The sequence below is a fragment of the Megascapheus bottae genome, unplaced genomic scaffold (genome assembly GCF_031878675.1).
Source record: "Megascapheus bottae isolate mThoBot1 unplaced genomic scaffold, mThoBot2.hap1 HAP1_SCAFFOLD_48, whole genome shotgun sequence".
NCBI classification, from domain to species: Eukaryota; Metazoa; Chordata; class Mammalia; order Rodentia; family Geomyidae; genus Megascapheus; species Megascapheus bottae.
Genome location: NW_028327313.1, coordinates 2,151,356 through 2,161,355, shown reverse-complemented (window position 1 = coordinate 2,161,355; position 10,000 = coordinate 2,151,356).

The window sequence follows — 10,000 nt, the reverse complement described above, 5'->3', positions numbered from 1 at the left end:
CAAGCCAGAAGCGGCGGGGCGAGACACGGGCAGGCCTACGACGATGGGTGGGCGGAAGGGGAGGAGGAGAGGCACCCCGGGAACCGACGACGCCCGTGCGGGGTCTTCCCCGTCACCAAAAGGGCACCGGCCCTAGGGACCCGCGGCGGGCAACACCCGCGCCAGGGACGCACACGGGAATCTCACCGCCGGCACCCCCACGGCACACTGGCGGTCCCGCGTGCGGAACCCCGGACGGGTGGTCACACCAGACCGACGGGGAGCCCTCGGTCGGCGCCACGGAGCGCGTCCCCCCCTCCAACCAGCCGACGCCACCTCCCCTCGGCCGTCGCACGGTGGCCGGCCACCAGGGCCAACTCGGCGAGGACCGGGAAAGGCGACCGACCGGTGGGAGGGGGCCGGGCAGGGCACGACGTGGCTCCACCGGGTGAGTGAGGCGAGTGGCGAGCGAGCGGCCGGGCCCACGACCCCCGATGCCGACGGGAGAGGGGGGAGCCTTCCGGGCACGGACGGGCCACCAGGCAAACGAACTCGGGATCTCACCGCCCCCAGCTCCGGAGCGGTCCCGGGAGACGCCTGGGACGCCGAGCCGGCCGACCAACGTGGGATCGGATCACCACCCTCTACCACCGGCGCCGGTGGCCGGGGGCCCACCCACCACACGGGCGGGGCCACCAAAGGAGAGCTCGCCACGCACGCCACGGGGACCTCACCGCGCCCGCGGAAGCCAAGCCAAGCCGCACTCTCCGAGCTCCACTCCGCCATAACCATCCACACCACCGGGCAGCGCCAGAAACCACGTGTCTGACACTCGGCCTCCTCGGCCGGCCGGAGCAGCGCCCACACGCACCGCCTTCCCACGGCTCCGGAGGGGGTCGCCACCCCCCACCACGGAGCGTCGCCGCGGAACGGCCTCACAGCCACGGAGCACCACACCGCCTGGCTCGCACGCAACGCCGTCGTGGCCGCCGGCCGTCGCCCGACGCGGACGCCGGGGCAGAGGGCGGCCGAGAGCCAACCCGCCCGAGGGCGGCGGTGCGGGAGTGGGAGGAGGGGGGACGGGACCCGACCCCTCCTCCGAGTGCCCGGGCAGCCGCACGGCCACACCACATCGCCCTCGCGCGACGAGCCCGCACGCGGCCCAGACCAGCGCGCCGCTGCTTGCCTGAGGCGGGGGGGGGGTGCGGACAGGTCGGGAAATCGCCCACACCGCTGCCACAACCAGGCGCCGGCCCCGAGAGAGAGGCCCCGCGGGATCCTCCCCCAGCTCGGAGGGGGGAGGCGCGGGCACGCAATCGATCGGCCATCGCGCACGCGGCTTGGGGCAAGCCGCTAAGCGCTCTCCGAGAAGCGGGACGACGGGGGACGGCCAGAGCCGCGGGAGCCCATCGGGAGCGACCCCCGCCAGCCCAGCGGGAGCAGCACCGCCCCCCGAACCAAGATAGCTAGAGAACACACCTCTCACTCTGAGGGGGTGCCGGACCCAGCCCGACGGAGCCCCCGCCAGGGGTCACCGCCAAAGGCGCCCATCCAGCGGCACGGGCAGGAGGGGGGGGTCTGCGGTCCGAGCAACACCGGCTCCGGCGGTGCCGCTCGCGCGAGAGGGCAAAGGGGCGGTCGAGGGTGCACAGGCGCACGGCGGAGAACCCGGCCCCCGAGCGGCTCACCTCCACTGCAACTTCTCAGGTCCCCCAGCGAGGCCGCCAGGAGACACGGCAGGGAAGGAGCACAGCCGAAGGCCGGGAACAGCGGCTCACCAACAAGGGGAGGAGACCGCTCCGCCCACCGGCACCCCAAGACACGCACACCCGGCCTCTCGGGCCGACCGCCTCGACCCCCGAGAAGGCACCGCATCTCCAACAGCGACAGCCTCCCCCTACTCGAGCGAGGATGGCCGGGACACGCCACGGGCAGCGAGCCACCAGACGGGGCACGGGAAACGGGAACGACACCACCGCCCAGCTTCGGGCACCTGGGGGTCGACCGGGAGCTTTCTCGGGAGCACCGCAAGAGAGCCGGGAGCTGCAGACGCTTTCGCACCGCAGCACGGGAGTCCACGGGGCACAGAGCCCACCCTCGCCGCGGAGAGGGCCGGCCCCGTGGCGCTGCGAGTGGCCGGAAAGGGGAGGCGAGATCAGAGTTGCCCACCTTGCCGGCACACAGGTCCCCGATCTCACGGCAAGAGCGGGGAGAGCGCGGCCGAGCCCGGATGCCGCACCCCTGCCTCCCGCACACCACCAACACGGTGGGACGGAGAGGCGAGGGGCCCACGAGCAGCACGAGAAGAGCGGTCCCATTCGCCATGAATGTCCGTCCCTCGCCTGGCGCAGCTTAGGCCCGGGCCCGAAGGAGATCGCATCACCACCACATCGATCACGAGAAGGGATGGGGAGACAGCCACGCGGCACTCGGAGGCAGCGGGCCCGGGAGCGAAGCGTGACCCTGGGCTAGACGTAGCCAGGGGAGAGAGAGCGAGAGGAAAAAAAAAAAAAAAAAATCCAAAAAAAAACCATTGGCCGCCTGGCAAGGCGCAGATAGGTACGACACCCCGAGCCCATGGCACCCCAAGCTTTCGGGAACGCCGGGGACCGCCGCGGCCAGCGAGAGTACCGGAAGGAAGGCAGCGACAAGAAAAAAAAAAAAACCGGTGCTCGGGAAGACCGGCACAACCAAAAAGAAAAAAGGCCGAGAAAACTCAGCAAAGGCCGCCACACCAGGGAGGGCACCGCAGCAGGACGGGCTACTGCTGCGTGAACGGGGTGTGGACCGGAAAAAAAAAACGGGGGCCGGCTCCCCCTCTTCCCGCCTTCTCGGGCACCCCACGGGTGGAGAGCACACGCCGACAACCGCCTTCCAAAAGGCTGCCGGCGCAGGGAGAAAACACGGGCAAGTGAGCGGCACAGCGCAGACCACCCCCCCGGGCCGACCCGGGAAGGTCTTCCTCGAGCGGGGAGACAGGCGTCACTCAGGCAACCGGGCGGTCGAGTGACCCAACGCCACCGCCGTCCACCAACCACACGAGCCACCACAGGGCCAGGGCCTGCGCAGGGCGGCGGGAGCACGCGGGAGGAGGAGGCGGGGAAGGGGCACACGGGGCGGCAGCGGGGAAAAGCCCGGGCACACGGCACCCCGAGAGACGGCTGAGCACCCACTGACAGCCACCGAGAGAGGGCATGTCAGCACCATCCTGCAGGTACAAATCGCACACATCACGACACGAAAAGTAGGTCCTCCAGCAGGGGGGATAACTCGCTCACGTCACGGGCCTCTCGGAACCCAATCTCGGTACCGCTGTCCCCAACACCTCCCCAACGGGGAGAAACACGGAACTCGCGGTACAACTGGTCGACCACGCAAAAAAAAAAAAAAAAAAAAAAAAAAAGTGCACGAGAAGCGAGAGCGGGCTGGGAGGTGGCGGAGATCAGAGCAAGCCTTCCCCGGTATCTCGGGCACTCAGACGTGCGCACCCGCCCGGACGCGCATGGGCTCACGGCCCGGTCGGTAGGGGGCGTCCTACCGGGCAGGCAGGCGCGCGGCCCCGGCCCCGGCCCCGGCCCCGGAGTCGGCTGGGCAGCCGGGGGCACCCACGCACACACACACACCGGGAGCGGGTCCGGGTCCCTGACTCCGGAGGTCTTCCTTCCTCCCGGCAGGGGCCCAGAGGCCAGGGCGAACCGGGCGAGTCCACGCCGGCGTCCCACACACCTCAGTACCTGAGTCCCGCCGGGTTCCGAGGTTCTCGTCGGCCGCACACGCGGGCACCTCGGGCCCGACGACCCTCCTAGGCGGGGGACCGCGCGTCCGGGCCCCCGCCACCCACCGGCGATCACTCGGGGACCGCGACTCCGGAGACGTCGGTCGTCCCCACCGCCACCGCCTCGGACCAAAGCCCGGGTGATACGCGGAGTCAGAGGGCCAGGGGGCCGCCGGGAGCCGCCCGAGCCTGCTGTAGGGGAGAGGACCCGAAGACCTCGGGCCAGGCTTCCCTCCGGACCCCCCGGACCCAGGCGGGGCGGCCCAGCGTACCTGCCTGCGAGTCACACCGCGGGGGGGGGGACTGGCCGGTCGGCCGGCCTACCGACCGAACGACCGACCGAGAGACAGACCGGTGTGGGGGCCCGACAGACCGGGGAGGCCGTGACCCAGAGCCGATCGGTCGGCACGCCGCCACCGCCGCCGGCCTTCCCCAGCGCCGCCCGTGCCGCCACGCACGCCTCCTCTCTGGGCCGACTCGCCTCCCCTAGGCGGGGTAGGCGGGGGAGAGAGCGAGGAGGAGGCCTCGGGGGCCCCGACGGAACTACTGGTCGACCGGACAAAGCTGCCTCCCGGACGCCGGGAGGAGACGCGACGCGCAACCCGGCCCCTCACTCTCCTGCAGGTGCAATCTGCGACGGACCGGCCGCTCCGGCTCCACAGCGACGCCGCGGGGACGGCCGCGCCCGGCAGCCGGGAGAGGCCGGCCCTCTGCCGGGACGCACTACGCCAGACGCCCTCCTTCGCTCGGCTGAGGACGAAGGACCTGTCATATAAAAGCGGACGCCAGGGGGCGCGCGACAACCGCCTTCCCCTGAACCGACACCAGCGAGTTGCTCTGCCCGGGATCGGCGCTCGCCGGCCGGCTCGGAGCTCCGCGGACGGCCGGCCCGGAGACAAACCACCGCGCTCCCCGCTCCCGCGCCCCGAGAGGCACCGCAGAGGTCGGGACGAGCGGCCGGGCCCCCTCGGCAACCTCCGGAACGCCGCCGCCGCCGCCACCGGAGCCCCCGGAGACCCTGGACTGAGGCGGCGGCGGCGGCGAAAGTGAAACCAACCGTGGCGGCGGCGGCGGCGGCGGCGGCGGGCGGGCGGGACTCGCCGCCCCAAAGCGGCCCGCCGCGCCCGAGAACGCGGACGCGACTCGGGGAAGGAGATGGATGGGGTCCCGAGCGGGGACGCTGAAGCCGACCGGCCGGCTCCCAGGTGCGCGACCGCCGCCACCGGTGGCGGCCCCCACCCACCCCGGGTGTCATCACCCGACACCACCCCCGAGTTTCTCTGCCCGGGATGGATCGGCGATCGGCACTCGCCGGCCGGCTCGGGGCTCCGCGGACAGCAGGCGCGGAGAGAAACGGCCGGCCGCGCTCCCTCCCCGCCCCCGTGCCCCCGAGAGGCACCGCAGAGGTCGGTCGGGGCCAAAGCGGCGGCGGCCGGGGACGGCCGGGGCCCCCTCTGCAACCCCCCCCCCCCCGAGCAACGCCACTGGAGCCCCCGGAGACCTACACTGAGATCCCGCCGCCCGTGAAGCCGACAGTGAAACCGTGGCGGGCGGGCGGGCCGGCCGGCCTCGCCGTCACGCAGCAGCGGCCCGGGGACGGGTGAAGCTGGCCGGCCAGCCCCGAAACAGAAGACGGACGGGCACCTCCACCACCCGTGCCCGCCCCCCCTTCCAACATCGCCGCTTCCACCCTTTGCCCCGTTCACGCCGGCCTGCCCGCCTGCCCCACCCCACCCCACCCCACCCCACCCGAAAACTCCTACAATCGCTCACGCCAAGAGGAGAACCCGGGTAGGGAGGGAGCAGAACAGAGAGACCGGGTCCGAGAGCCCGTCTTCCCAGAGAAAACAGGGGTCTTCGTGGATGATGAAGGAGCAAACGGTGGGTGCATGAGCCTCGGGGGAAGGAAGGGGTGGGGGGGCTGGGAGGGGTGGAGAGCGGCCTGGGGAAAAACCCACCCAGTACTAAAAGTACTGCCTTTGCTGTGACTGGCATGATTGGTGACTGACGGAGTGAGTGAGTGAGTGAGTGAGTGAGTGGACCCACTCTTCTCTCCCTATTGGGTGTTCACCGTGGTTTCCCTGACCTGTGCTGCGAGTGAGTTGGTGGGTGGGTGATGCACCTGCTCTCTTTTGGTCAGAAGGTGGAACTCCTCTGAACACTGAAGGCAGTGCAGATACACGAGACCTGGGATCCAAACAAATTCCATGACATGGACACCTGGCATGCATGGCATGGTGGTGTGGTTTCTTTGAGATTTAGACTTTTCCCTTTCTTTCTTTCTTTCTTTCTTTCTTTCTTTCTTTCGTTCTTTCGTTCTTTTGTTCTTTCTTTCTTTCTCTCAGAGGGAGCAAGGGAAGGGGCACGGATTTTAAAGGAAGTAGGATAGTGTTTGCCATGCACTGTGTGGAAAACGAACGATGCAACGTGTGGGCAGGGATGGGGAAGCAAGCGAAAGAAGGGGTAAGGTTGTTCCGAAAAAAAAAAAAAAAAAAAAAAAAAAAACACCACCACCACCAACAACAACAACATAATAATAGCAATAAGGACTGGAAATGTGGCTTAGCGGTACAGTGCTGGCTTGGAGCAAAAAGCAGCTCAGGGACTCTATCCCAGGCCCGAGACTAGAGGAAAAAAAAAATTCCTCCTTGGAAATGAAGGAACCATGTACCTATTTGCCGGGGCCAACCGGCAGCAAACCAGGGTTCGCAGATTGGGGTTCCTGAAATAGGGGGCAAGGACTAGGAAAAATTAGAAGAGAGACAAACAGATGGGGTTCAGGAGGGCTACAGCCCAAATCAGGAGCCACAGCTTAAGAAGCCTGTCGCCCAAGACCGTAGCCCAGTTTATTTCCAGTTCTCAATCTTAAATACACTTCTTTAAACTAGGGAACTGCCAGGGGCTACATTCGTACAAACAGTATCAAGTCTGAAATAGGTTGAATGAGAAGCTATCAAGTCCCAAACAGAATTGACAGCCGGTGGGTCACTCCGTATTCTCCAGATGAGCCTCTTCACCAGAACTTCCTCAACACGGCGGAATCACTGTCCGCCATGACAGGCAGTGTCCGCTAGGTGGCGCCCCAGGACAAGGGGAAACAGCCGACCCAACATCGATTAAGCCCCCGCCCCCCCCCCCCTTTCCGGGCACCCGAGAACAAAACTCCTCACCCACCCAGGGTGGGGAAGAGGTCTTTGTGCAAGCACTCTAGCAGTGGGCCACACTCCTGGCCTCCGTACTACACAGAAATGGATGTATTGTATTTATCTTCCTATTTATTTCGCCAGTCTGGGGCTTGAACTCAGGGCCGGCCTGCCTGCCTGCCTGCCTGCCTGCCTGCCTGCCTGCCTGCCTGCCTGCCTGCGCGCTGTCCTTAGACGCTTGTGGCTCAACACCACACTCCCAGCCCATACTAACAATATTTATATTTATTTTATGTATTTATTTATTCACTTATTTATTTTAAAGACAATTGACGGTACACATTTTATTTACAGTGTTGTACGCTGTCTTAATAAAGGGACCGCTTCTCTACTTGAGCCATTTTTAACCAAAGCAAAATAACCTAAGTAATACAAAGGGTTAAAATACAGCATCAAGGTACAAAAACAGACATACTCATTCTAGTTAGGAATGTAATCAGGATGTTACATTTTTTTAGAAGCCACAATTATGTTTAGGAAATCACATAAACATAGATCACTGATTTGAATAAAATGCATACACTTGAAGCAAAGCTTTGTAGTGACCAAACACAAAAAAGTTACCAAAGAATGCACAAAATTAATGTTTATTCCACCTTTGTGTCCTATTCCTGGGTCCTTCGCCAATGTGACATGAGGAAAAAACAAACGCAAAACAGATGAAACACTGAAATCAGAATCAGTAATGTGATCAAGTAGGGAAACAGATACATTAAAATCTAGCAGCCGTCAGCAAGAGTACAGCAAAGATCATGCTGTAAAAAGAAACAAAGAAAACTGCTAGAAAACTGTAGGCATCCTATTCTTTCAAACCAGCAAAATACGCTCCTGCATAACAATGACACATACACAGAATTTTTTTCCCATAAAGGTATAGAAATGCAAGTTCTTTTTTAATAGTGTGGATGGGCAAATGTGTGTGTCATGGTCATCTTACTAGGCTTTTACAGAGTGAGCCAGGAACACATGTATAGATTCTGGGGATGACGTGTACTGTCATTCTTTGATGGGTATAGTGGACACTCTAGCAAAAGTTAAAAAAAAAAAATGAATACAGAAGTACAAGACAAAGGCGAATGAGACTTCCCTTATTTTTTTTTTTTTTTTTTTTGCCAGTCCTGGGCTTGAGCTCAGGGTCTGAGCACAGTCCTTGGACTTTCTCAAGGCTAGAGCTCTACCCCTTGAGCCTCAGCACCACTTCTGGCTTTTTTCTATGTATGTGGTACCAAGGAATCGAATCAGGGTCTTCTTGCAGGCTAGGCAAGCACTTTAACCACTAGGCCAAACTCCCGGCCCCAGAGACTTCTCTTATATCTTAGTCACATTTAGATGGAATCAAATTTAAATGCAGTCCACTCTGCTTCGATGAGGCTTTGGTTCAGCTCCCAGTCTCCATTGCCTGACGCAGTCTCCTATGAGAACGCTCCGAAGGTGTCTTCTTAAACCACAAACCTATTTTTAGTGGTGGAGCCGCTCTTAGTAGCTGTCGGTTTTTGTTTAAATCCCCCGCCCCCCCAGTCCTGGGGCTTGAAGTTTAGGCCTGAGCATCCTCCATGGGCTCTTTCCTCAAGGCTAGCAGTCTGCCACTTGAGCCATAGCACCACTTCCATCTCGTCTATGTACTTGGCACTGAGGAATCAAACCTGGGTCTCCGTGCATGCTAGACAAGCACTCACTCTACCGCTCTAGGTCAAACTCCCAGCCCCCTGACCAATTTTTAAAAGTTAAAAAAAAAAAAATGCGATGCTAACGATGATGACACCTTGGCAGAAAACGCTGGAAGTGGTTCTGTGGCTCAATGGGCAGAATACTAGCCGAAGAAAGGTCCAAGGACCGAGCGCCCAGGCCCTAACTTCAGGTCTGAGGACCTGGGGTGGCGGGGAGGGAGGGGGATCTCGGCCCTGGGAATGAACTGGCAAAATACGAACTGAGTACTAACTCGCTAAACTACATCGATAGCATCTGCCCAAAAAGCCAGATGGAAGTGGATTTGTGGCTCCAATAGTAGAACTTCAGTCTCAGGTGAAAAAGCTCAAGGACAGCAATCCAGGCCCCAGGCAGGACCAATCATCCATCATCCTCCATGATCATCATCATCATCATCTGTGATCCTGAAATCTCTCGCCTGGGAAATGGAAGCAGGCCCTGGCCCTGGCCCTGGCCCTGGCCCTGGCCCTGGCCCAGGCCCTGGGCCTGGCCTGGCCTGAGCTTGGGAAAATGAAGAGGAGACCAGACTCCTGACTTCCTCCCCTCTCTCCTCTCTCCCCAGGGAGGTCAGCCAAGTGGGGGGTCAGCCGCACGGGGCATTTCGTACTCACACACCCGGCCTCACCGAAGGGTACAGGGCAGAGCCCAGTCCTGCCAAGACATGCCCGCGCCCTCCCCCAATTCTGTCTGTGGACTGGGGCGGCACTCACTCCGCCACAGGCAGGGGGCGGGTGGTAGCAGTCTGACCAGTCCAGCTAGTAGGAGACAAGCCAGCCAGCCCATCGCTGGCCCAGGAAAGCAGGGAAGTGGCCGGCAGCAGAAAAAAAAATACTCCCAAAGCTGCCTTTTCCTGCCCAAGGATCAGGCCAAGCACACGAGAGGCTGTGTTTGTCAAGACAGAGTGAAGTGTGAGCCATTTCCCCGCGCGGTGTGCGGTGTGTGTCTGCGGGCGGGGGGGGGGGGGGAGACGCCGGGTGGGTGGGGGTGGGGGTGGGGTGAAGGCAAGCCACTCAGCTAGTCAGCTCCTCCCCAGAAAAGCTCGGACTGCGGACTGTGCTTTGTCTTGTAAATGTTGTCATGGCAACGGCCTGACATTCCTGTTAGGCTTCACCCTGCGGGTGGGGGTGGGGCCTGGGGAAGAGAAACCACCAAAGGGAAATAAAAAAAAAAATCAAAATACTACAGAGAACCAAACAAACAACAAGACAAACAGCTAGCAGGCCCGGAATTCCACGACCGCTACCTTCAGGAAAATCGTTTCAAGGAAGTAGGATCGATGAGACCGGGAGTTTGGCCTAGTGGGAGAGGGCTTGCTTAGCAAACGGGAAGACCCGGC